The following is a 25,162-nucleotide window of genomic DNA, read 5'->3' on the forward strand; positions in this document are numbered from 1 at the left end:
TAATGATTCTGAAATAAATGAAAATATGCTTTTCATCGAATCATTTTGATAAATATTGCGAAAATCATCGCAACGTTTTTAGTCATATGAACTGTTTTTCAAATGACTCGTTTCGTCATTTTAAGGCATCTAAAGAAACAAAGTGAGTTGGATTAACTGAAGTCAGTACTTTTTTAAATTTTGTATGCAATTCTTTGGGGAATTTAGGAAACCCAAATAAGCATTTTTATATGTTAGAAAAATGTTGCGTACAATATTTCCTTCTATTGCTAGAAATCCACGATTCATGCACTGACATTAGCTAAATGACACTCTGTGTTGTACTTTGACCTTTTCGCTGGTCGTATATTCTGTTTTAGTATATAGGGATGTATGTCTTTTCTAAAGGTGTTAGCTAGAATCTGTGTTTTTCCCTAGAACAGTGTAAATAGCAGTGAAATTCTAGTGTGAAACTATGTAAATGGTTCGGCATTGTAAACATATACTTATTTTTAATTCTCGTGCTCGAATTGATTGACGTTTCCCTAGAAATATTTTGGTTAATTAGCTTAGTCTTTGTTATAGTAAAAGATTGTTATACTAGTTTCTGCGAAGAGGGGGGGGGTCAAGAGGTAATAAATTTTTATTTAAATAGAAAAAAATTGGTGAAATTTTGCTAAATCAAAATTCTTTTTGGTGAAACAGAGTAGTTTTGATAAATTTAGCTAAAATTTATCGAAACGTTTTTAATCATTTAAAATGTTTTTCAAATGACTCGTTTCGTGTTGCTAAATTGCCACGTACATGAATGATTTTGTTTCGATGGTTTGTTCATTTTCCCATGTATTCCTATGGGTTTTTAGGAATTTTAAATGATCAAATTCGTTTCGAAGAAATTTATCGTAGTTGATCAAAAACGTTTCGATTGTTTTTTACTTCTAACACGAAATGCGTTGTGAATTATGCTTCTTTCGTTACCGTTTTATGTTTTCCACAAATTTTTGATTACGTTGCCGATAATTTTGATAAATATAGTACGTAATAGGTTAATGCTTCGGTTTAATGATATATTGCCTTTCTGTTAATGCTATAAAAACATAACTTGTTGAGACTTGTCCTGATAATGCCCTCAGGGCAAATACCTGGAATCAATTAAATGTTTGAACCCCATTGTAGGATGTGTCACCGCCCCCCCCCTCAATGACATAAACTGGGACATAACACAGTTGTGTGTGTTATAAATCACTCTAAATATAAATTCCATTGATTCAATACAAATGGTTCGACCCCCCCCCCCCAAAGCCATCGCGGCTTAGCGTGGTTACGTATAAATAAAAAATAGATGAGGATAAAGGTTCACTACCTTTTAATATCATAAAACATGGTGGGTGGTCCAATTAAAGAAAAATAAATTACATTGATAGCAATGCAAGGAATCTAATGGCACTACCACCCCCCCCCAAAGCCCTTTAGATACGTTTGAACGTGTTTACGTATAAATAAAAACAGCTCTGGAGAGAAAGGTTGGTGACAAGGCTAGTAAGAAATCATGTGTTACGGTATATGTAATTCCTTTTTGGTTAAAATGTGTGCTAATTAGAAAATATGTGAAACAGTCAAGCTATATTCGAGTATACTTTACTCGGAAATGTTAAATGTTAGGATCAGGATTTTATGATATTTTATAGTAATATTTGTTCATTTTAACTAAATACCAGCTACCAAGTTGTGTAAAAACTACCTTATTTCTTCTTTTTTGATACTAAAATGTACTATTGTTTTAACCCAGTGTCTCGTTTACTAACCAATACAATATTTGCGTAGACCTAGAACCGCATCGTAGCTTAATTGATACCTTTTGCAATGTAAACCTTATCTCAATTAAAATTGGTTCTTTGGTATAACATAAGCATACATGGAGAGACCTCTAAACCATATAAAGAATAATAGCAAGGGAAGGGTAGGTGTAGAAAGGGCCTACAGAACCTATAGAATTACCATTAAATCATACCATAAATGTACACACTATCCTAACGATACACCCAAATAATAACAATACAAAGCATACACCCTTACTGTAGAACGTAATCGCTGCTTAATTTTCAATAAACTACGTAAACTTAATCTAGTTCTTTAGTAATGATTGCGCATTTTAACTGTATATAAATATTTTAGCGCGTAGGAAAATATATATTTTTCAGTCAATCCTATGAGGATTTTTAATTTAATAACTAGTATTGTGCTTATTTACCATGTATTCTATGTAACCCGTATTTTCTGATGTTTTTTTTAGTAATATTTCGCATTTTAACTCAAGTAATTGTACTTATTCTCCAAATTCGTATTAAAACTAATGTAATCCTTATGTTCTGAGTTTTTTAGCAGTACTGCTTCATTTTAACTTCTAATCAACTATCCAACTGTGCAAAAACTGCCGTAATTTCCCTTTATGATACTAAAGTGTACTATTGTTTTAACATAGTAACTTGATAACCAATACACAAAACAGGAGAACACTTAGATCCGCGCGTAATTTGTACCCTTTTTCAATGTAAACCATATCTCATTTAAAACCGGTTCTTTAGTATAACATAAGCCTACATGGAGAGATCTCAAAATCGTACAAAGAACAACACTACTAGAAGGGCGGGTGTAGAAAGGGCCTACTGAACATATATAAATCATGCCCTAAATGAACGTAATATCCTAAAGATACACCTAATAATAACAATACAAAACATGAGTACACCTAGACCTTCGTCGTAGCTTAATTGGTATCTTTTGCAATGCAAACCCTATATCACTTAAATCTAGTTCTTTAATATAGCATAATCATACATGGAGATACCTTAATAATAATAACATTACGGGAGGGGTGCGTTTAGAAAGGGTCTACTGAACCTATAGAATTACCAATAAATCATACCCTAAATGTACACAATATCCTAAAGATACACCCAGATAATAACAATACAAAACATGAGTACACCTAGAACATCACCATAGTTTAGTTTGTACCTTTTGCAATGTAAACCATATCTCAATTAAAACTAGTTCTTTAATATAAGAATAACATAAGCATACATACAAACAAAGAATAACATTACCGGCAGGGTTGGTATAAAAAGGGTCTACAGAACCTATAGAATTACCAATAAATCATCCCCTAAATGTACACAATATCCTAAAGATACACCAAATTAATAACACTATGGACACTGAATGCCTTCAACACCAATAAATTACGTGACGTCATACCAATACACGATAAAAAAACCCCTATAAATTCAAATTTCCCGCCAACAACATCACGTGACGTCATCAATTCCCCCTTGGGGGAGAAATGACCCTCCTCCTCCTCACAGTACCACCATATAGCTGACGCCTGTATACCGAACTTAGTTCGGTATACTGGCGTCTATACTCTCTGACAAGGCTTTAATTTACGCCTTATGGGCACATTGTAACAAAGCCGAAATTAATATTTCGTGCAATCAAGATATTCTTAATGAATTTTATATGTAGTAAAATTATATGTAAATTATTAATAAATGTATTTTTTCTCTAAAAACGCTTTTATTTTTTCAACATACACATATTACAGCTTACAGATACGTCACCCTGATTCTATGATGGGAGAACATGCCTGGGCGCGTTGGGGGGTCATTTACAGACGAGTGTCGTAAACAACATTTGTAAAGGGGGGTGCAAAGAGCGTCTGCGTGGCTGGCGGGCAAGTCTGGGCATGTTTGGTTTAGTTTTTTTTAGTTAGTTCTAGTTAAAGGTTAGTTTTTGGTGTGGGGGTGGAATAGGGGTCGGTTCTTGTTATAGGTGCAGTTAAAGTTAGTATCTGGCTTCTTTCAATAGACTGGAGGGTCAACAGGTCTGGGCAAAGACGGGCGAAGTTTTTTTGACGGATCTAGTTTGAGTTTTTGGTGTGGGGGGTGGAATCGGTGTGGGGGGTCGGTTAACATCTGGCTTCTTTCAATAGGTGAACGTGTCTGGGCAAAGACGGACGAAGAGGAGTTTAGTTTTTTTGTCGTTTCTAGTTAGAGTTTAGTTTTTGGGGTGGGGGTGGGTTGGGTATGGGTTCTAGTTCTTGTTATAGGTATAGTTTAGTTTAGTTCTAGTTAAAGTTAGCTTCGACCCTCTTTCAGGGGGGAAGGAAGGAGGGCAAACGGGTCCGGATATGAATTATTTTAGCCGCTAGGGGGTGTACATGTTTTTTATATAAGCAAACGGGAAAGATCGTTGGGCTTCATAACCTAGAATGAACGCCGAGGCGAAAAGACGTGAAAGTTTCTATCGCTGGAAGGCCCCGTATACAAACCCCAGAGATTTAGCAAGAGACGGATTTTTTTATTTACATACGTATGGTACCGATACCGTAGAGTGTTATTTTTGTCACGGTATATTAAACGGTTGGAAACCTCGAGATTCTGTGCACGAAGAACACAAACGGCATTTTCCTAGTTGTCCCTTCATCTGCGGACTTCCAACAATCAACGTACCGATCGAAGACGACAAGGGGCACGACGTTCCACCCAACGCTCGTTCTGATTATATGGAGTTTCGCATTCAAAAGGCAATAGACCATTCCTGTAAATACTTGTAGAGAAACAAGCGTGCAGGGGCGGAGAGGTGTCTTTCGACTCGCTAAGAGGCAACGCCAGATGGAGCCACAGTTCACTAAACGCGGGAGGCTAGGCAACTCGCTCTGCCTCTAGCGGTGCTTCTCAAAACACCTCTAGCCCCTGTTAAGTTCTCTTCAGCCATGTCAATAATGGAATGGTCTATTTTGGATACCTACGTCAAAGAAATTTTCAGCGACCCCAAGAACCGCGATATGCTAAATAGGACATGAGTTCTGAAAAAACCCGTTTAAAAACTTTCCAATCGTGGACGTCGCTTTACGTCGATACTGCCGAACTAGCGCGAGACGGGTTTTATTTAGACCACACGAGCCGTAGAGATACCTACAGATGTTTCTTTTGCCGTGGTAGTCTTCAAGTATGGACAACCTCGGAATCGGTACACGATAAACATAGACAATTGTACCCTGACTGTCCATTCATTTTCGGGCAACAAACGCTAGTCCACACTGACCATACCTTCAGATGTTTCTTTTGCCACGGTACTCTTCATGTATGGACAATCTCGGAATCGGTACGCGATAAACATAGACAAGTGTACCCTGACTGCCCCTTCATTCTCGGGCAACAAACGCTCAATGTGTCTATCGAATCATTAGTAGACGTTACTTCGGAAAACAAGGACTATATCTTCCATATCAAGAAAAGACGAAGCCTTGGCTAAAAGACTCTTACAATGGTGAAAAAAAAGTTACTTTTTGCCCTTTAATCGTAATATATAAAATACCTTACGAGGATCGTTTGAACTATTATTATATCGATAAATTGCATTTTAATGAACGCATCCGTAATACTAATACTTTACTCGAAAAATACTTTCTGTAAATATATAAATAAAACCTTGGTTAAAAAATATTCAATGTTTCTTGATTGATACATACATAGCGCAAAAGTAAAAATTCTGGAGAGAAATTCGGAGATAGACAGAGAGATTTACTAGAGAGGAAAGCCCCCCGCCTTGTACATGTATCGGAGAGGGCTAGAGAGAGGAATTATTTCAGTACTATACGAGAGAGAGAGATTGCGCGCTTCGTAAGAGAAAGGGAGAGAGGCGGTGAAAGTCTTGTACATACAGTGGCGGGAATGGAGCTGGGGTAAAGAGACGGTGAAAGTCAGTGTTGTAAGTTTATGAATCACGACTAAGTTTACTGAGGACGATAGTTTATTCACGTCTGGCTAAGTTACATTGTACAGGCGAACTGCCCTTAGTTAAAAATAAAAGTTACGAACTTTATACTTCTAAAATTGGATTTGAACTGTAAGTTGTCTTTAATTTATTTTATGGCCCTCGGGAGCTTATTCCCTTCTTTAAGTTATTCTATTGAACTGTAAGCTGTCTTTAATTTATTTTATGGCCCTCGGGAACTTATTCCCTTCGTTAAGTTATTCTATTGAGGGTTACAATACATTGATATCAAGCATATTATGAATAGCAATCAACTGTGTCATCATGGATAGTCGCAGCTATGGAATTTGAAAACATTTCGACTTTCCCCATGTGCTGCAGAGCCGTGGATGGTAAGCAAGTTGTAGTCCAGCAGCCTGCCATAAGTGGAACGAAATTCTACAATTATAAGGTATTTAAATTATAAAAATGTGTAGGCGAATCGTAATATCTATACTTTATGTTGTTTTAGGGTTTTAATTCGATAGTGTGTAGTTGATGCAATATACAGCTTTCTAACTGTTGATGTCGAGGGCTATGGCTCTAGCTCTGACGGAGGACTGTTTAAATCCTGCGCCTTCGGTAAAAAATGGACTTGTGGAATTTCCGAAGGATCGCTTCCAACCAGAAAGTCAGTTACAGGTTGGGCATGTGTTACTCGGTGATGAGGCTTTTCTGCCGTTTTCTAATTTTTAAAAACCCTACTCGCTGAAGCAACTTAATGCTAATCGGAGAGTCTTCAATTACCGACTTATAAAAAGAGATTTCACCATCTAATAGCCCTAAATTCATGTACTTGAAATGTTCTTAAAACGAACAACCTATTGTAACGTTACCGATCGAACCTGTATGCAATGATCCTAATGTAGTTCTAAAGTAAATATGAACTTTTCTTTTAGGCATACAGGGCAATTGGAATCATTTCATCCTATTGAAGTACGCTCCAAAAAGACTTAACTATCCGTAAGATCACACCATCAAATTTATCAATTAATCATTTACACTCTTAAAAAAGGGGTTCTAAAAATACACCCTAAAAGCTCTAACGAATTGTCCCAGATTTTACACCTTTGATGTACTAAAATAACTCCGTTTAAAATATTTTATGAAGCATTAATTATTCCCTAATGGAATACATTTTACTCCCTTAACGGGGTCTGTTTTATTCCCTTTACGGTGTAAGTTCATTTCCTTTACGGTGTATGTTTTTATTCCCTTTACGGTGTATGTTTTTGTTTCCTTTACGGTGTATGTTACTATCTTTTTATACCAATTACGGTTTTACGGAAAATAAATATACATATTATCCAAAAAGGTTTTAATTCTACATGGTTTTTAGATTACATGCCCAGTGTGTTAGACTGAATTTATGCTTATCCAAACATTTCCAAACGAATATAAAATTTTCAAAATGGTTTTAATAGCCTTATTCGGCTTACTTTGATCGAGCAATAAATACTCGAAGACTGTTAAAGTCTTGTTCAATAGCGGTATGTATTTTAAATTAAAAATCCAAAATGAGAAAAACCAAACAAGCATCGCTGAAGATAGTTCATTCACTTCAAGAACTTTTACTTGATCTACGTAAAGTCCATACACCTTGCTTTGGAATATGGATTTTCCTTCGAAGACTAGAACTGGTTTATTTTGTAGTATTTCACTGTCAGTTTGTTTCTTATGGAAGATCCTTGACCATTTCTCTTTCACTATACTGGGAATAAGTAGCAGATTTCCATTTCTTTTTATCTATGCAAAATATATAATTGAAATTCCCGTTTAAAGCAAGGGTACTAAATCAAAGCAAAATGAAGTTTCAGAGTAGATTAAATTTGAACCTATAGCAATTAGATTAAATAGAAAAATATCGTGAGTTAATAATCAAAAATACTCCAAAATATTAAATATATTTGAGAATAAATCTCGTTTATCCAAAAGACAAGTAAAATGACTATCGGTGCCTTCACTGGCATGATTTAAATATTGATTTTTAAGCTCCTTTACGGTAGACGGGGCTATGGTCCATTTGAATTTCTTCTCCACGTTTATTCTTTTTATTCGTTGAAACTCGTGAAAAATCTGAAAAAGAAATTTTTTATATCGCTTCTGAACGTTTAATAATTTCACATTTGCCAATACTTGATTAATGTTGCACAATGCAGGGTATTTTTCGGCTTCCTAACCTATCATCTGTACCTAACTTATTCAAATCATTTTCATTTTCTTCTATTTCATGTTTCTTTAATGCCAATTGCTCCTTTGTTCTGCCGTATAATTTCCTATTTTCCTCGACAATGTCATTATTCTTCATGTGCTTTCTGCTATTTTTGAACTTTTTTCGTAGCCATTTAATGCATTTTGCCTCTAACCCCCCCTCCCCAAAATATTAGTCTGTATAAAGACCAGAAGCTCTGTCATTAGTTTCATACATATTACCGAATTTCCTAAATGTGGGAACTCAAGTGTTAACTTTGTGGCGACAATTGCTTGTGATGTAGGGTACCTGTAAATAAAGCTCATTAGAATTATACTTACACCTAATATTATTAAATCACATCATTATTTAAGACGTTGGTCAGTTGTCTATCAACTCTTGATTTCTCCTGTTTGTTTAAATCGTTGTACTGATCTTTGATCATCGAAAGGGTACTGAATTCCACGATTTTATATTCTAGTGAGAACTGGAAATTCGATTCTCTTTTAAATATTGCAAGGCAGCAATAATTTCAGTTGAGAATACTTCAGCCGCTCTTCCCACATTCATCTTTTCTTAATTTGTTGGATAAACATGCGTCAGTGTAAGTTTTTTCACTGGCTTGATGGTCATGTCCTTCTGTAGATCGTAGAGTTTTTTAATGTAATCACCTGAAACGTCAGCATCCTTGCTGATATCTTCATTAAGCCATTTTGTTCTGTCGTTTTTAATGTGACTTGGGTCAAAGGAGAGAAATAGAGGCCTGCTGTTGTGACACGGCTGGGGGACATCTGCCAAGACAGAAGAGACATGTTAAAAGAATCAAAGAACATCTTCAGTGCCGTTTTACTTTTTAAAAAATTTATATTAAAATCTCCGACAACAACTGTTGGAATAGAGGCATCATATCTAATATCGAATAAAGTATTAAAATCCTCAAAAACTTTGTACAACAAAACAACAGTCATCGGTTCATTTTCAATGGAAACATCCAACCAGCAACGTTCCACACGCGAATTTCTGAAAGGTCTATCGGTTCGTAAAACCCTATTATTCAAATCGTTAACTACATTTTCTAGTGTATCTTTTAAATAAATGGAAGAAACAAATGCAATTCTTCGTGCCGTTCTTGGCAGATAAATACCACCCACTTCCCTAAAGGATGGTACATGAAACTCATCATTTTCTTTCTTCCACGTTTCAACAAAGCATTTCTTATTACGGTGTCTGCTTATATCTTCCAAATGTGCGTTTAAGGACTGCACATTGTGAACATAAATATAAACCGGTTCGTTCAAGAACGGTAACGCAATACTCTTCGTATCTCGTAATCTTTGAAGTTCTAATTCTATTTGATTGTGTTAGACGCATTTGGAATATGAAATTTACCCTCAATATACAAACCGGAGGCGTTTCTCGCCCTACTACAAGCTACATATAAATGCGTTCTCTCTGATTACTTTCTTGGATTCAATGCACTACTACGGACGAGTATGTATCGCCTTGACTCTTGTGTATCGTAATAGCCTCGGAAATGACCAAAGGAAACTGTCTCCTAGAGACTGAAACATTATTTTGCCTCCATTTTCTACTAAATGCCTTCATAACTTTTTCGACAGGAGTCCAAGTCCTGTTATAGTTATTCTGCTCGTATAATCCAAGACACTTTTGTCTCAACAACTTCCCAACATTAGCATCAGCAAACTCAATCCAAACCCTGAACGGAATTTGTTCCCCGAGCCTATTTTTACCGTACTCTATCTTCCTTAACCAACCTGTCGCACCATTCGTAAGTCCATCAGACGTATCGACATTGTTAGTCATCATATATCTCGCACCACAAGCGAGTGTTAGTTCTTTAGGGAGACCATACGTATCAGACGTTGCTAACGTTTGAATTTGGGAAAGAATGTTACTTTTAACTTCGCTACTAAGATCACCATTTACAACATCTACTGAAAATGAAATACACTTTTCCGTACTCATTTTTAATAGAGTCTCTCGGTTAAATTGGTTGACTTCAACGTTAGTAGAGAAAAGATGTATCGCATCTTTTGGCGGTACACGCTCTCTGTTTACTTCTAAACTTACGAATAAGTCATTATCATCCTGATTCATAATTCCCACAGCCATTCTATTCAAAGCTTCCGCAAACCTCTTATCATCTTTTTGCCTCATAATGTCTTCAAGCTCACAAAATAATGTTTATTTTTCAGTTAAAAAATAAATTCCACTGAAGGCAACCAGATTAAGGACAAGTCCCATTATCGCACTGGTTGCCAAGACAGACATACAAAAATTAAATTAGAAAAAATTAAATTTAAACAAAAAGAACAATTTTTAAACATTGAGATAACAATCAAGGTCATTTTTAAAAGTATAAATTGTCATAGAACATCTAATGTTATAAGGAAGCGCATTCCATTGTCTAAAAACACGATTAAAAAAAGAGTGTAAAAAGCATCACATCTACATTTAGAAATATAAAAAGTTAAGCATTCATGCCTCTCGTTAATACTTATATAGTCTAAAAGGGGAAAATAATAGCATCCGTTAATGATTCTAAACAAAAAAATTAAACCAGCTTTTTGACTTAACAAATACATTGGCAAAAAATTCAGTTGTTTCAAACGAGTACTATAATCCAATATTACACGATTGCGATTCATGGGAAAATTTATATAAGGTTGACCAAGGTAAAAGGATGTAAAATAACGCAAAACCCTCTCGATAGAATCTATATCTTTCTTTAAATAAGGTGACCAGACCTCTACACCATATTGTAGCAATGGAATAACCAGAGCATTAAAAGATATAAGTGACGCTTTCGAACGTCCAAACGTTCTACGAATCAGACCAGCTACACGACGGGCCTTAGCGGTTATATAAATAACATGGTTAGACCACTTAAGGTCACTTGAGAATATTATGCCAAGCAATTTACACTTGAAAACACGAGGCAAAGAAAAATCATTAATCTTATAATCATAATTTAGTACATTGCGACGCCTCGTAAAAATTATGAAAGAACACTTTTTAATATTTAAATTAAGCAAATTAAGCAAACCCCATTCAAAGATTGCGTCAATGTCACTCTGAAGAGTTACGGAATCCTGCAGTGTCCTAATAGCACGAGATAAAAAGGAATCATCTGCTTATTGCCAGAGAGTGCTTTGTGCAGATATGCTCATCGGAAGATCATGAGCGTATAAGTTGAAAAGTAGTGGTCCCAAAATAGAGCCCTGAGGTACCCCAGAAGTAACAGGAAGAAAACTCGAGGATTGACCCTGATAGACAACCCTCTGCATTCTATCCCTCAAAAAATCCGAGACCCAGAGCAAGGAATTACCACCGATACCTAGAGCCTGTAACTTAGAGACATTTATATATATTTATTTATATTTGTATAAAGAAGCATACCTAGAGTTAATAAGGAAGTCCATCGTTTAGGGCAAATAGGGTGATAGGACTAAAGTACATATTAGCGATTTTAGGTCGAAAATGTAACTTGTACGACATTAAATCACAAGGAAAACCCCATAAATAGGTTATTATTAGAGTGCTTTATGAATGACCCCTTTCAGTATGTAATGGGGAGAAGTATAATTTAGTGGTTATTTCTAAAACACACCAGTTATAAAACTTGTTTAGGGTGGCCCTTGGGAAAAACATCGTAGAATATTTTAGAATCAAAAACCGTCCTAAGAATTTGCTATACTTCGTCCCTACCACCCGATTTGGAACAGTGATTATAGCAACGCACAAGTCACGTTATTCCCCTACAAGTTGACTTTCCTTACGAACTCCAGTTTTGGTTTGGCGAAAGCAGAGACATTTGCAGGCTGGAATTATGCTGTTATAAATACCGCCAAGCAAAATCCGGTGTTCGAAAGGAAAGTCAACTTATAGGGAAGCACTTGACTTTGTTTCAGGGTTGGCAACTACCTATCCAGTCCGGTTTAAACCACCTGGTTTAATCCGGATTAATCCACTTAAAAAGATCCACCTAAAATATCCGGCTTAATTATGAATGGGGAAAAATCAAATTTGTGCCATAAAAATAATTAAAATACAACCAGAAACAATTAAGGCAAAAATATATGAAGCGATAACTAAAGATTATTTATTATAAATGATAAAACTAATAGTTATGTTACCAGTTACTGTCCAGTTTCAGCTTAAAATATTTTACCAGTATCACTCGAACTTAAAGCATAGCGTGGTTCCAGTGGATCCCCTACAGGTTGACTTTCCTTACGACCTCCAGTTTTGGCTTGGGAAAGCTAGAGGCATTTGTGGGCGGGATTTATACGTGCATGTATAAATCCCGCCCACTAGCCTTTGCCAAGCCAAACCCGGAGTTTAGAAGGAAAGTCCCTTTGTAAGGGATCCACTGGAGCCGCGCTAGTGTTAGGTTCGTGCACTTAGGAAAGAAATAGATTTCAGGAAAACATTTTAGCAGTTAAACGATTTTATATTGGAACCGAGGCTAGGGGTCGGGTCGGGGAGTGCCCCAAAACTTATATAAGAGCTAAACAGAAGTACTTTGCCTCCAAAAAAACCTAAAATGACTCATTTTTTAAAAAAATCCGGATAAATCCAATAAAATCCGGTTTAATCCAATAAAAACCACTGGTCTGGATTTTATTCAAATTATCCGGATTTTTGCCAACCCTGCTTTGTTTTGATGTAACTTTATACTGAAAAGGATCCCTAAAAAATCTAATCTTCAATCTTTTACCATGGATAAAGAATGCGTGTGAGGAAATTTGTTTTCACGCTATAGGATAGGCAACTCTCTTTCTCGAACGATAGCTTATTCTGCATATACTCTGTTACAAAATCGGTTGTCAGCACGCGCAAACCTAGGTCTCTAGGCAACGTAGCTTTGTACGTGCAGACAAGAGCCAAAAAATTTTAGGAGAAAGAACTAGGTTTGCGCGTGCTGTCAACCGATGTTGTAACAGAGTTTATACAGAATAAGCTGTCGTCCGAGATAGGGAGTTGCCTATCCTATAGCATGAAAACAAATTTACTCACGCCCTTTTTTGTCCATGCTTTTACTGTCATATTTATAAATTTGCCATTTAAATTTCTAATTTCCATTCTGGCGCGCTTTTCAAGATTAAAAAATCGTAAATTTCACCAGATTTCACTTTCTTAAAGCAGAGTGCGGCTCAAGTGGATCCCTACAAGGTGATTTTTCTTACAAACACCAATTTTGATTTGATAAAAGCAGGAGGTATTTTTCAGTGCACTTACAAATCTCACATTATAACCCTTCGTTAGACTATACTCGCAGTTTATGAGAGAGTCACTTCGTAGGGGATCCACTGAAACCGCGCTATGTCATAAAATAGGAATATACCTGAATAATGTTTGAATAACAAATTAGATAAACTTGAATCGCTATGGCCAACTTACAGGCTGATTGGGCAGCTAAATTCATTAGAGAAAATTAATAATATTGATAATTCTTACTTAAATTGTGTGAATAAAGGGCGTGAAGCGGAGAAAAAAGCCCCCGAGGGTGAAATTGAAAAATCGCCTGAGGGCGAAAAGGGAAACGCGCCCGAGGGCGGCGATAAAGAACCACTGAAAGAAGTTGTGGTGGAAAAAATGGACACCCTTTCAGTGTAATTGTAAGTATTATTAAAAAATAACCTGTATTGAATTGGGACACCGCAAAACTAAAATTACCTTCAATTAAGTTAAACATTAATTATTCTGAAACAGTGAAATTTCAAAATTTAAAGTAAGACTCAAGGAATATTTTGATTTAACCATGAAGGGCTTTCTATTGGTATAAACCCCAGAGTTCATAAATTATGTTCCATAAGTTTGTCACCAATTACTGAAAGCTTGTCATTAAGTGACCTAGGTCATAGATTCTAGATCCGAGTCCTGGTGAGGCGCTTTCAAAGGCTTAAAAATGCAGACTAATAAATAGGAAGATGAAAGTGGTGCAAAATTGACCGAGTGTACTTAGTTCTCGTTTGACGTTATCGAAGTAGCTCGAGCTGTCTTTAGCATTACGAAGTATCTCATACTTATGGAGCATTTCTTATTAACTTATGGTATTATCAAAGGCTTATAGTTGAAAACCAAAAGTATACTTTTATCATAGTTCCCAGCCCTTGTCTATAGCACCATGTGAAATGAGAAGCAAACGACCCACCTCAACCAATAAATAAAATTTTTGTGGTCAAAGATTTACAATATATGTAAGCTATAAGTACTCAATGTTAGCGATCCAAACTATAACATCGTCCACTTTATTATGACACTTGCTACGGTTGTTAAGGGAAACAAAAACACACTTTTGTAAGCGTTATGGCGGTTTTCTCATATTACACGATGCTAACTCAATTCAGGGAATGATACTTTTTGTTTTTCTATGAACTTTTGATATTATACAGGTCAACTGCTTTCTTGTGTTCCAACTTATAATACAATCCTATGGTTTTTAGGTAGCATCATCATTTAACGTCAAAAATTTATTAACCACTCATCATTATTCATTAAAATATATAAACCATTAATCATCCAAACATCTTTTAACATAATTATTTCTCTAACATTACTTGATTTTACATGATTTTACTAATTAAAAATTATTTTAAATTTACAAAATACCAATTATTTAAAATTTACAAAATACCAATTATTTAAAATTATTAACAATTATTCAAATTTATTAATAATTATTTAATTAAAAAAAACTGTATTAGTACTTTATGTTTTAAATTCCACAAATAAAAATACTTCCAAAATAAAACGTGTTTTTAATAATTTTCAAAGCTGTAGAGCCAAACAATCCTGATGTTATAATTATTTTTTTTAACACAGTAAATCATATCAGTACTTTTTCAAAACAGTTAACCTAGGGCAAAGGTTATATTGTATTATAAATAGCCAGTGGGATTGATTTTAGCTAAATCGCAATTAGAGCTCGACATTTTCTATCCATTATCCACAAATCAGTGGATAACCAATTATTTATAAATAAAGTTGTGGATATAATACGATTTAACACGCAAGATCTGTGGATAATTTTCAATTATGGATTAAGATAAAGTGACGTTGACAATGGAGAGATAAAGTCGAGCTCTAATCGCTGTTTTATGCCTATTCAATTTTAATTCTTTAGCTCTGGCTTCATCAATTTTTATAATTATTCCACTAAATCACATGTTGTATATTAACACAAATCATTTATACTAACATAAATGGGTGATTAATGTAATTACTGTTATGAAAAATATCTATTAAATAATAATGAATTTCTTCATCAACTTACGTTAATCATTTCGTTCCTAATATAATTAATTTTTCTTAGAGTGATATAAGAAAATATCTGGGGGCAGCACAACTAGATGCTCCCATAGTCGAGGGCCTAAGTTGAAAGTTAGGGAAATAAACTGTATTTATCGTAAAGAGATAATTATTTTACAAAATTAGAAATTATAATTTTTAAAACGGAGTTATGGACAGCAAAAAATTTTCAAATTTAACTGTTACCTAATAATTGTAACTAAATAATAACTAAACCACCCCATGATTCAGTTTAAAAACTATTGTTTAAACTAACGCAGAGCTTTCTCCATCAGAGACCAGATTAAGGTAGTCCAAACCTCTTTAACAACCATCAATAATTAAACCAAAAAAATTTATTTATTTTTAATTTCATAAACACCTAATGATACTGTTGGAAAAGGCTGACAATTATACATTCTTTTCGTGGGAAGCGTTAGTACTGGAATTAAAAATCTAAAATGTGCATTATGCAAATGATTTATTTTAAATTTAATTTTAGTCACCGAGTTGATATTTATAAAGCCCTTTTTGCTCATGTCTATTTTAAACTTTAATCGCAGATTTCGCTTACCATTTCAAAAGCATAATAAACACTACTGAAGGACGCAAATCTATGTGTGATCGGTAACGGTGAACAATATAGGAATTTGCCCAATTAATCGGTTTGAACTTCATTTGCACATTTCTACTCGTTAATTTGATATGTTGCGAGAAATTTGAATGGAATATAAGTAGTTATCTCTATCAGTAGATAATTTTTGATGTTGATATTTAAGATTCATGGAGTTAAAAAAATTATTAAGCTTTGATATCAACATCGGTTAATTTACGATATGGGCTTATGATGGTAGTCTGTTTATAAGATTAAATCGTTACTTTAAGTGTCACTAGACAGTATCTACCTCCAAAATCGAGACTTAGTAACTTTATAACCATCTCCTAGTCACAGGATATCCGAGGGTCAATTTCTTACATCATTGACATATGATAATGATTATCGGAGGAAGGCTTGCTATAGCTGTCAACTTTTGGCAAGGCCTAATACCGTTTTGCTTGGCTGCATGTCGCCGTCAAATTCCTTTTAAAGCATAGATCATATAGTATCCACCCTTGACTTTCATTTCGCAACACACGTTGGATTCGTAAACCTCGACACGCACTACGATTAGAAGCATTAAAATGCAAACACAACAACACACTGAGCATATACATTTTAGTAAATAACAATTCTCACTACAGCTGTTTTTGGGGCTGAAGGAGCGACCGCGGCGATAAAGAAAAAGCCTCCGGCGGAGTCCGGCCAGTAACTTAAAGGGGGTAGTTTCGAGGGAACGAAATTCAAATGCAAGGCGCGTTCCATCAACAAAAAACATTGAATTCGTTTTACGCAATTATAATATTAAAACTTTATACAATTAAGTAATATTTAAGAAAACTAAGCACTACTTTCAAAGTCTAAACTTTAAAAATTCGACGATACGAGAAGGCGAAGTAACGGGCAACGAGAGGTAAACATTTTTTTAATAAATGGCAAAATTAGCGGTAAGCCAAGGCTTAGCGCAATTTCACCGCCTTAAAAAAAGTGCCAAGTTTAGAAATAGATTGTGGGACAATAAAAAGGTGGAAAATTATGAAATTGGGCTTATATTAAAGCTTGAAACCTACTTTATATTATATTTAAAATCCATCCATGAGAAAATCCTCAAAATATATGAAAATGACAACGAAAAAGGACCCACTCTCAAATTTTTTTCCCCTTAAAAAAAAATGGCGGCCACAAACGGGGTGAAAAAGGGGAAAAGAGCTATTAAAGCAGTCTTATCTGACTATCGATAGGCCATTTCAACCAAAAGGCATTAAGAATAAACAATCGGATTATTATGAGGCAACTATACGTAAAAAAAGGCCAATATTGGTTGCGCTGATATTTGCTAGTAAAACAGTGTATCCATGCCAAAATATCGCAGATTGGGGTAGTTTTTGAAATTTAAAATTAAACATACTTAAAATTAATTTTTCTCAAAAACCTTAAAAATGGTCCTAGAAAAAGGTTTAAAGTTTAATTTAAGACCGTTCCCAAAACCAACCAACGTATAGTTTTCCGAAATCACGAATAACCGATTTGTTTTTTTCGAAAAATTTCCCATGTTATTTCTATGGGAAAAATTCCTGTTTTTCATCAAAAGGTGTGATTAATTTTATGGAAATGAAAACCACCCTTAGCAACTTTATTTTTCATAAAATAAACTAATTTATGAATCTCTTTGAAATTTTAACCACATATTAAGGGCCCGAATTGTAGTTCTGTGGAATTTTTTCGAATGAATTAATACAATACAAAAAAACTACATCCAAACAAAAAACCCTCCTTATACATTAAAAGCAGTATGAAGTCTTATCTGAGAGAGCTACCGCTCTCTCAGAATTATAAATTTCCCTTCCGTTATACTCTAATAATCATCTTAAAATGTTAATACCGAGCTTGCCAGGACTCGAACCTAGAATCTTATGCTCCGTATGCAGACGCGATATCCATTGCGCCACAAGCCCGTTAGAGGTTGATTAAAATGATATTGAAGCATTGAAATATTATAAATTTCCCCTCCGTTAGTCACTAATAATCATCTTTAAATTTTAATACCGAGCTTGCCAGGACTCGAACCTGGAATCTTCTGCTTCGAAGGCAGACGCGTTATCCTTTACGCCACAAGCCCTTGCTTCGTATTATAAATAAAATTTCCAAACATTGTATTTATGCATTCTTTATGACGCATAAAAGATCTTTAACGAAAATAAACAACGTGCTTGCCAGGACTCGAACCTGGAATCTTTTGCTCCGTAGCAGACGCGTTATCCATTGCGCCACAAGCCCGTTAGAGGTTGATCAAAATGATATTGAAGCATTGCAATATTATAAATTTCACCTCCGTTAGTCACTAATAATCATCTTTAAATTTTAATACCGAGCTTGCCAGGACTCGAACCTGGAATCTTCTGCTTCGAAGGCAGACGCGTTATCCATTACGCCACAAGCCCTTGCTTCGTATTATAAATAAAATTTCCAAACAATGTATTTTTGCATTCTTTATGACGCATAGAAGATCTTTTACGAAAATAAAAAAAGAGCTTGCCAGAACTCGAACCTGGAATCTTCTGCTCCGTAGGCAGACGCGTTATCCATTGCGCCAAGAGCCCGTTAGAGGTTGTTCAAACTGAAATTGAAGCATTGAAATATTATAAATTTCCCTTCCGTTATACTCTAAAAATCATCTTTAAATGGTAATACCGAGCTTGCCAGGACTCGAACCTGGAATCTTCTGCTTCGAAGGCAGACGCGTTATCTATTACACCACAGGCCCTTGCTTCGTATTACAAATAAAATTTCCATACATTGTATTTATGCATTCTTTATGACGCATAAAAGATCTTTAACGAAAATAAACAACTTGCTTGCCAGGACTCGAACCTGGAATTTTCTGCTCCGTAGGCAGACGCGTTATCCATTGCGCCACAAGCCCGTGAGAGGTTGATCAAAATGATATTGAAGCATTGAAATATTATAAATTTCCCTTCCGTTTTACTCCAATAATCATCTTTAAATGGTAATACCGAGCTTGCCAGGACTCGAACCTGGAATTTTCTGCTCCATAGGCAGACGCGTTATCCATTGCGCCACAAGCCCGTTAGAGGTTGATCAAAATGATATTGAAGCATTGAAATATTATAAATTTCCCCTCCGTTATACACTAATAATCATCTTAAAATTTTAATACCGAGCTTGCCAGGACTCGAACCTGGAATCTTCTGCTTGGAAGGCAGACGCGTTATCCATTACGCCACAAGCCCTTGCTTCGTATTATAAATAAAATTTCCAAAAATTGTATTTATGCATTCTTTATGACGCATAAAAGATCTTTCACGAAAATAAGAAAAGAGCTTGCCAGGAGTCGAACCTGGAATCTTTTGCTCCGTAGCAGACGCGTTATCCATTGCGCCACAAGCCCGTTAGAGGTTGATCAAAATGATATTGAAGCATTGCATTATTATAAATTTCCCTTCCGTTATACTCTATAATCATCTTTAAATGGTAATACCGAGCTTGCCAGGACTCGAACCTGGAATCTTCTGCTTCGAAGGCAGACGCGTTATCTATTACGCCACAGGCCCTTGCTTCGTATTACAAATAAAATTTCCATACATTGTATTTATGCATTCTTTATGACGCATAAAAGATCTTTAACGAAAATAAACAACGTGCTTGCCAGGACTCGAACCTGGAATCTTCTGCTCCGTAGGCAGACGCGTTATCCATTGCGCCACAAGCCCGTTAGAGGTTGATCAAAATGATATTAAAGCATTGAAATATTATAAATTTCCCTTCCGTTTTACTCCAATAATCATCTTTAAATGGTAAAACTGAGCTTGCCAGGACTCGAACCTGGAATTTTCTGCTCCGTAGGAAGACGCGTTATTCATTGCGCCACAAGCCCGTTAGAGGTTGATCAAAATGATATTGAAGCATTGAAATAATATAAATTTCCCTTCCGTTATACTCTAATAATCATCTTTAAATGGTAATACCGAGCTTGCCAGGACTCGAACCTGGAATCTTCTGCTTCGAAGGCAGACGCGTTATCCATTACGCCACAAGCCCTTGCTTCGTATTATAAATAAAATTTCCAAACATTGTATTTATGCATTCTTTATGACGCATAAAAGATCTTTTACGAAAATAAGAAAAGAGCTTGCCAGAAGTCGAACCTGGAATCTTTTGCTCCGTAGCAGACGCGTTATCCATTGCGCCACAAGCCCGTTAGAGGCTGATCAAAATGATATTAAAGCATTGCAATATTATAAATTTCCCTTCCGTTATACTCTAATAATCATCTTAAAATGTTAATACCGAGCTTGCCAGGACTCGAACCTGGAATCTTATGCTCCGTATGCAGACGCGATATCCATTGCGCCACAAGCCTGTTAGAGGTTGATTAAAATGATATTGAAGCATTGAAATATTATAAATTTCCCCTCCGTTATACTCTAATAATCATCTTTAAATTTTAATACCGAGCTTGCCAGGACTCGAACCTGGAATCTTCTGCTTCGAAGGCAGACGCGTTGTCCATTACGCCACAAGCCCTTGCTTCGTGTTATAAATAAAATTTCCAAACATTGTATTTATGCATTCTTAATGAGGCATAGAAGATCTTTTACGAAAATAAAAAAGAGCTTGCCAGGACTCGAACCTGGAATCTTCTGCTCCGTAGGCAGACGCGTTATCCATTGCGCCACAAGCCCGTTATAGGTTGACCAAAATGCTATTGAAGCATTGAAATATTATAAATTTCCCTTCAGATATACTCTAATGATCATCTTTAAACGGTAATACCGAGCTTGCCAGGACTCGAACCTGGAATTTTCTGCTCCGTAGGCAGACGCGTTATCCATTGCGCCACAAGCCCGTTAGAGGTTGACAAAAATGATATTGAAGCATTGCAATATTATAAATTTCCCTTCCGTTATACTCTAATAATCATCTTTAAATGTTAATACCGAGCTTGCCAGGAGTCGAACCTGGAATCTTATGCTCCGTAGGCAGACGCGTTATCCTTTGCGCCACAAGCCCGTTAGAGGTTGACAAAAATGATATTGAAGCATTAAATTTTATAAATTTCCCTTCCGTTATACTCTAATGATCATCTTTAAACGGTAATACCGAACATGCCAGGACTCGAACATGGAATCTTCTGCTTCGAAGGCAGACGCGTTATCCATTACGCCACAAGCCCTTGCTTCGAATTATAAATAAATTTCCAGACATTGTATTTAAACATTCTTTATGACGCATAAAAGATCTTTTACGAAAATAAACAAAGAGCTTGCCAGGACTCGAACCTGGAATCTTCTGCTCCGTAGGCAGACGCGTTATCCATTACGCCACAAGCCCTTGCTTCGCATTATAAATAAATTTCCAGACATTGTATTTATGCATTCTTTATGACGCATAAAAGATCTTTTACGAAAATAAACAAAGAGCTTGCCAGGACTCGAACCTGGAATCTTCTGCTCCGTAGGCACACGCGTTATCCATTGCGCCACAAGCCCGTTAGAGGTTGATCAAAATGATATTGAAGCATTGAAATATTATAAATTTCCCTTCAGTTATACTCTAATGATCATCTTTAAACGGTAATACCGAGCTTGCCAGGACTCGAACCTGGAATTTTCTGCTCCGTAGGCAGACGCGTTATCCATTGCGCCACAAGCCCGTTAGAGGTTGACAAAAATGATATTGAAGCATTGCAATATTATAAATTTCCCTTCCGTTATACTCTAATAATCATCTTTAAATGTTAATACCGAGCTTGCCAGGAGTCGAACCTGGAATCTTATGCTCCGTAGGCAGACTCGTTATCCTTTGCGCCACAAGCCCGTTAGAGGTTGACAAAAATGATATTGAAGCATTAAATTTTATAAATTTCCCTTCCGTTATACTCTAATGATCATCTTTAAACGGTAATACCGAACATGCCAGGACTCGAACATGGAATCTTCTGCTTCGAAGGCAGACGCGTTATCCATTACGCCACAAGCCCTTGCTTCGAATTATAAATAAATTTCCAGACATTGTATTTAAACATTCTTTATGACGCATAAAAGATCTTTTACGAAAATAAACAAAGAGCTTGCCAGGACTCGAACCTGGAATCTTCTGCTCCGTAGGCAGACGCGTTATCCACTACACCACAAGCCCTTGCTTCGCATTATAAATAAATTTCCAACATTGTATTTATGCATTCTTTATGACGCATAAAAGATCTTTTACGAAAATAAACAAAGAGCTTGCCAGGACTCGAACCTGGAATCTTCTGCTCCGTAGGCACACGCGTTATCCATTGCGCCACAAGCCCGTTAGAGGTTGATCAAAATGATATTGAAGAATTGAAATATTATAAATTTCCCCTCCGTTATACACTAATAATCATCTTTAAATTTTAATACCGAGCTTGCCAGGACTCGAACCTGGAATCTTCTGCTTCGAAGGCAGATGCGTTATCCATTACACCACAAGCCCTGGCTTCGTATTATAAATAAAATTTCCAAACATTGTATTTATGCATTCTTTATGACGCATAAAAGATCTTTAACGAAAATAAACAACGTGCTGGCCAGGACTCGAACCTGGAGTCTTCTGCTCCGTAGGCAGACGCGTTATTTATTGCGCCACAAGCCCGTTAAAGGTTGTACAAAATGCTATTGAAGCATTGCAATATTATAAATTTCCCTTCCGTTATACTCTAATAATCATCTTTAAATGGTAAAACCGAGCTTTTTAGGACTCGAACCTGGAATTTTCTGCTCCGTAGGCAGACGCGTTATCCATTGCGCCACAATCCCGTTAGAGGTTGATCAAAATGATATTGAAGCATTGAAATATTATAAATTTCCCTTCCGTTAAACTCTTATAATCATCTTTTACTGAGCTTGCCAGGACTCGAACCAGGAATCTTCTGCTTCGAAGGCGGACGAGTTATCCATTACGCCACAGGCCCTTGCTACGTATTATAAATAAAATTTCCAAACATTGTATTTATGCATACTTTATGACGCATAAAGGATCTTTTACGAAAATAAAAAAAGAGCTTGCCAGGACTCGAACCTGGAATCTTCTGCTCCGTAGGCAGACGCGTTATCCATTGCGCCACAAGCCCGTTAGAGGTTGATCAAAATGATATTGAAGTATTGAAATATTACAAATTTCCCTTCCGTTATACTCTAATAATCATCTTTAAATGGTAATACCGAGCTTGCCAGGACTCGAACCTGGAATATTTTGCTTCGAAGGCACACGCGTTATCCATTACGCCACAGGCCCTTGCTTCGTATTACAAATAAAATTTCCAAACATTGTATTTATGCATTCTTTATGACGCATAAAGGATCTTTTACGAAAATAAAAAAAGAGCTTGCCAGGACTCGAACCTGGAATCTTCTGCTCCGTAGGCAGACGCGTTATCCATTGCGCCACAAGCCCGTTAGAGGTTGATCAAACTGAAATTGAAGATTTGAAATATTATAAATTTCCCTTCCGTTATACTCTAATAATCATCTTTAAATGGTAATACCGAGCTTGTCAGGACTCGAACCTGGAATCTTCTGCTCCGTAGGCAGACGCGTTATCCATTGCGCCACAATCCCGTTAGAGGCTGTTCAAAATGCTATTAAAGCATTGCAATATTATAAATTTCCCTTCCGTTATACTCTAATAATCATCTTAAAATGGTAATACCGAGCTTGCCAGGACTCGAACCTGGAATCTTATGCTCCGTATGCAGACGCGATATCCATTGCGCCACAAGCCTGTTAGAGGTTGATTAAAATGATATTGAAGCATTGAAATATTATAAATTTCCCCTCCGTTATACACTAATAATCATCTTTAAATTTTAATACCGAGCTTGCCAGGACTCGAACCTGGAATCTTCTGCTTCGAAGGCAGACGCGTTGTCCATTACGCCACAAGCCCTTGCTTCGTATTATAAATAAAATTTCCAAACATTGTATTTATGCATTCTTAATGACGCATAGAAGATCTTTTACGAAAATAAAAAAAGAGCTTGCCAGGACTCGAACCTGGAATCTTCTGCTCCGTAGGCAGACGCGTTATCCATTGCGCCACAAGCCCGTTAGAGGTTGTTCAAACTGAAATTGAAGCATTGAAATATTATAAATTTCCCTTCCGTTATATTCTAATAATCATCTTTAAATGGTAATACCGAGCTTGCCAGGACTCGAACCTGGAATCTTCTGCTTCGAAGGCAGACGCGTTATCTATTACGCCACAGGCCCTTGCTTCGTATTACAAATAAAATTTCCATACATTGTATTTATGCATTCTTTATGACGCATAAAAGATCTTTAACGAAAATAAACAACGTGCTTGCCAGGACTCGAACCTGGAATTTTCTGCTCCGTAGGCAGACGCGTTATCCATTGCGCCACAAGCCCGTTATAGGTTGACCAAAATGCTATTGAAGCATTGAAATATTATAAATTTCCCTTCCGTTTTACTCCAATAATCATCTTTAAATGGTAATACCGAGCTTGCCAGGACTCGAACCTGGAATTTTCTGCTCCGTAGGCAGACGCGTTATCCATTGCGCCACAAGCCCGTTAGAGGTTGACAAAAATGATATTGAAGCATTGCAATATTATAAATTTCCCTTCCGTTATACTCTAATAATCATCTTTAAATGTTAATACCGAGCTTGCCAGGACTCGAACCTGGAATCTTATGCTCCGTAGGCAGACGCGTTATCCTTTGTGCCACAAGCCCGTTAGAGGTTGACAAAAATGATATTGAAGCATTAAATTTTATAAATTTCCCTTCCGTTATACTCTAATAATCATCTTTAAACGGTAATACCGAACATGCCAGGACTCGAACATGGAATCTTCTGCTTCGAAGGCAGACGCGTTATCCATTACGCCACAAGCCCTTGCTTCGCATTATAAATAAATTTCCAGACATTGTATTTATGCATTCTTTATGACGCATAAAAGATCTTTTACGAAAATAAACAAAGAGCTTGCCAGGACTCGAACCTGGAATCTTCTGCTCCGTAGGCAGACGCGTTATCCATTGCGCCACAAGCCCGTTAGAGGTTGATCAAAATGATATTGAAGAATTGAAATATTATAAATTTCCCCTCCGTTATACACTAATAATCATCTTTAAAGTTTAATACCGAGCTTGCCAGGACTCGAACCTGGAATCTTCTGCTTCGAAGGCAGATGCGTTATCCATTACACCACAAGCCCTTGCTTCGTATTATAAATAAAATTTCCAAACATTGT

The 25,162-nt window shown here is 36.2% G+C and overlaps 25 non-coding genes across 25 annotated transcripts; all 25 read right to left on the bottom strand.

Annotated features, from left to right (window-relative positions):
• Positions 1–17,945: 17,945 nt before the first annotated feature.
• TRNAR-UCG (transfer RNA arginine (anticodon UCG)) lies at positions 17,946–18,018 on the bottom strand. Its single transcript has one exon. It is a non-coding gene; the product is annotated as a tRNA-Arg (tRNA).
• Positions 18,019–18,267: 249 nt separating this feature from the next.
• Positions 18,268–18,340, bottom strand: TRNAR-UCG (transfer RNA arginine (anticodon UCG)). Its single transcript has one exon. It is a non-coding gene; the product is annotated as a tRNA-Arg (tRNA).
• A 573-nt stretch (positions 18,341–18,913) lies between these two features.
• TRNAH-AUG (transfer RNA histidin (anticodon AUG)) lies at positions 18,914–18,986 on the bottom strand. The gene has a single exon. It is a non-coding gene; the product is annotated as a tRNA-His (tRNA).
• A 91-nt stretch (positions 18,987–19,077) lies between these two features.
• TRNAG-UCC (transfer RNA glycine (anticodon UCC)) lies at positions 19,078–19,150 on the bottom strand. Its single transcript has one exon. It is a non-coding gene; the product is annotated as a tRNA-Gly (tRNA).
• A 248-nt stretch (positions 19,151–19,398) lies between these two features.
• TRNAR-UCG (transfer RNA arginine (anticodon UCG)) lies at positions 19,399–19,471 on the bottom strand. Its single transcript has one exon. It is a non-coding gene; the product is annotated as a tRNA-Arg (tRNA).
• An 86-nt stretch (positions 19,472–19,557) lies between these two features.
• TRNAR-ACG (transfer RNA arginine (anticodon ACG)) lies at positions 19,558–19,630 on the bottom strand. The gene has a single exon. It is a non-coding gene; the product is annotated as a tRNA-Arg (tRNA).
• A 255-nt stretch (positions 19,631–19,885) lies between these two features.
• TRNAR-UCG (transfer RNA arginine (anticodon UCG)) lies at positions 19,886–19,958 on the bottom strand. The gene has a single exon. It is a non-coding gene; the product is annotated as a tRNA-Arg (tRNA).
• A 413-nt stretch (positions 19,959–20,371) lies between these two features.
• On the bottom strand, positions 20,372–20,444 carry TRNAR-UCG (transfer RNA arginine (anticodon UCG)). The gene has a single exon. It is a non-coding gene; the product is annotated as a tRNA-Arg (tRNA).
• An 85-nt stretch (positions 20,445–20,529) lies between these two features.
• Positions 20,530–20,602, bottom strand: TRNAR-ACG (transfer RNA arginine (anticodon ACG)). The gene has a single exon. It is a non-coding gene; the product is annotated as a tRNA-Arg (tRNA).
• Positions 20,603–20,693: 91 nt separating this feature from the next.
• On the bottom strand, positions 20,694–20,766 carry TRNAR-ACG (transfer RNA arginine (anticodon ACG)). Its single transcript has one exon. It is a non-coding gene; the product is annotated as a tRNA-Arg (tRNA).
• Positions 20,767–21,178: 412 nt separating this feature from the next.
• Positions 21,179–21,251, bottom strand: TRNAR-ACG (transfer RNA arginine (anticodon ACG)). The gene has a single exon. It is a non-coding gene; the product is annotated as a tRNA-Arg (tRNA).
• Positions 21,252–21,336: 85 nt separating this feature from the next.
• Positions 21,337–21,409, bottom strand: TRNAR-ACG (transfer RNA arginine (anticodon ACG)). The gene has a single exon. It is a non-coding gene; the product is annotated as a tRNA-Arg (tRNA).
• Positions 21,410–21,500: 91 nt separating this feature from the next.
• On the bottom strand, positions 21,501–21,573 carry TRNAR-ACG (transfer RNA arginine (anticodon ACG)). Its single transcript has one exon. It is a non-coding gene; the product is annotated as a tRNA-Arg (tRNA).
• Positions 21,574–21,985: 412 nt separating this feature from the next.
• Positions 21,986–22,058, bottom strand: TRNAR-ACG (transfer RNA arginine (anticodon ACG)). The gene has a single exon. It is a non-coding gene; the product is annotated as a tRNA-Arg (tRNA).
• An 84-nt stretch (positions 22,059–22,142) lies between these two features.
• Positions 22,143–22,215, bottom strand: TRNAR-ACG (transfer RNA arginine (anticodon ACG)). The gene has a single exon. It is a non-coding gene; the product is annotated as a tRNA-Arg (tRNA).
• A 91-nt stretch (positions 22,216–22,306) lies between these two features.
• Positions 22,307–22,379, bottom strand: TRNAR-UCG (transfer RNA arginine (anticodon UCG)). Its single transcript has one exon. It is a non-coding gene; the product is annotated as a tRNA-Arg (tRNA).
• Positions 22,380–22,943: 564 nt separating this feature from the next.
• TRNAR-ACG (transfer RNA arginine (anticodon ACG)) lies at positions 22,944–23,016 on the bottom strand. The gene has a single exon. It is a non-coding gene; the product is annotated as a tRNA-Arg (tRNA).
• Positions 23,017–23,266: 250 nt separating this feature from the next.
• On the bottom strand, positions 23,267–23,339 carry TRNAR-ACG (transfer RNA arginine (anticodon ACG)). The gene has a single exon. It is a non-coding gene; the product is annotated as a tRNA-Arg (tRNA).
• Positions 23,340–23,758: 419 nt separating this feature from the next.
• TRNAR-UCG (transfer RNA arginine (anticodon UCG)) lies at positions 23,759–23,831 on the bottom strand. Its single transcript has one exon. It is a non-coding gene; the product is annotated as a tRNA-Arg (tRNA).
• Positions 23,832–23,917: 86 nt separating this feature from the next.
• Positions 23,918–23,990, bottom strand: TRNAR-ACG (transfer RNA arginine (anticodon ACG)). Its single transcript has one exon. It is a non-coding gene; the product is annotated as a tRNA-Arg (tRNA).
• Positions 23,991–24,081: 91 nt separating this feature from the next.
• Positions 24,082–24,154, bottom strand: TRNAR-UCG (transfer RNA arginine (anticodon UCG)). Its single transcript has one exon. It is a non-coding gene; the product is annotated as a tRNA-Arg (tRNA).
• An 86-nt stretch (positions 24,155–24,240) lies between these two features.
• Positions 24,241–24,313, bottom strand: TRNAR-ACG (transfer RNA arginine (anticodon ACG)). Its single transcript has one exon. It is a non-coding gene; the product is annotated as a tRNA-Arg (tRNA).
• A 91-nt stretch (positions 24,314–24,404) lies between these two features.
• Positions 24,405–24,477, bottom strand: TRNAR-ACG (transfer RNA arginine (anticodon ACG)). The gene has a single exon. It is a non-coding gene; the product is annotated as a tRNA-Arg (tRNA).
• Positions 24,478–24,889: 412 nt separating this feature from the next.
• On the bottom strand, positions 24,890–24,962 carry TRNAR-ACG (transfer RNA arginine (anticodon ACG)). The gene has a single exon. It is a non-coding gene; the product is annotated as a tRNA-Arg (tRNA).
• Positions 24,963–25,053: 91 nt separating this feature from the next.
• Positions 25,054–25,126, bottom strand: TRNAR-UCG (transfer RNA arginine (anticodon UCG)). The gene has a single exon. It is a non-coding gene; the product is annotated as a tRNA-Arg (tRNA).
• Positions 25,127–25,162: the final 36 nt, after the last annotated feature.

The sequence above is a fragment of the Phalangium opilio genome, unplaced genomic scaffold (genome assembly GCF_054372755.1).
Source record: "Phalangium opilio isolate 3A_F unplaced genomic scaffold, DU_Popi_V2 ptg000061l_1, whole genome shotgun sequence".
Lineage (NCBI taxonomy): Eukaryota > Metazoa > Arthropoda > Arachnida > Opiliones > Phalangiidae > Phalangium > Phalangium opilio.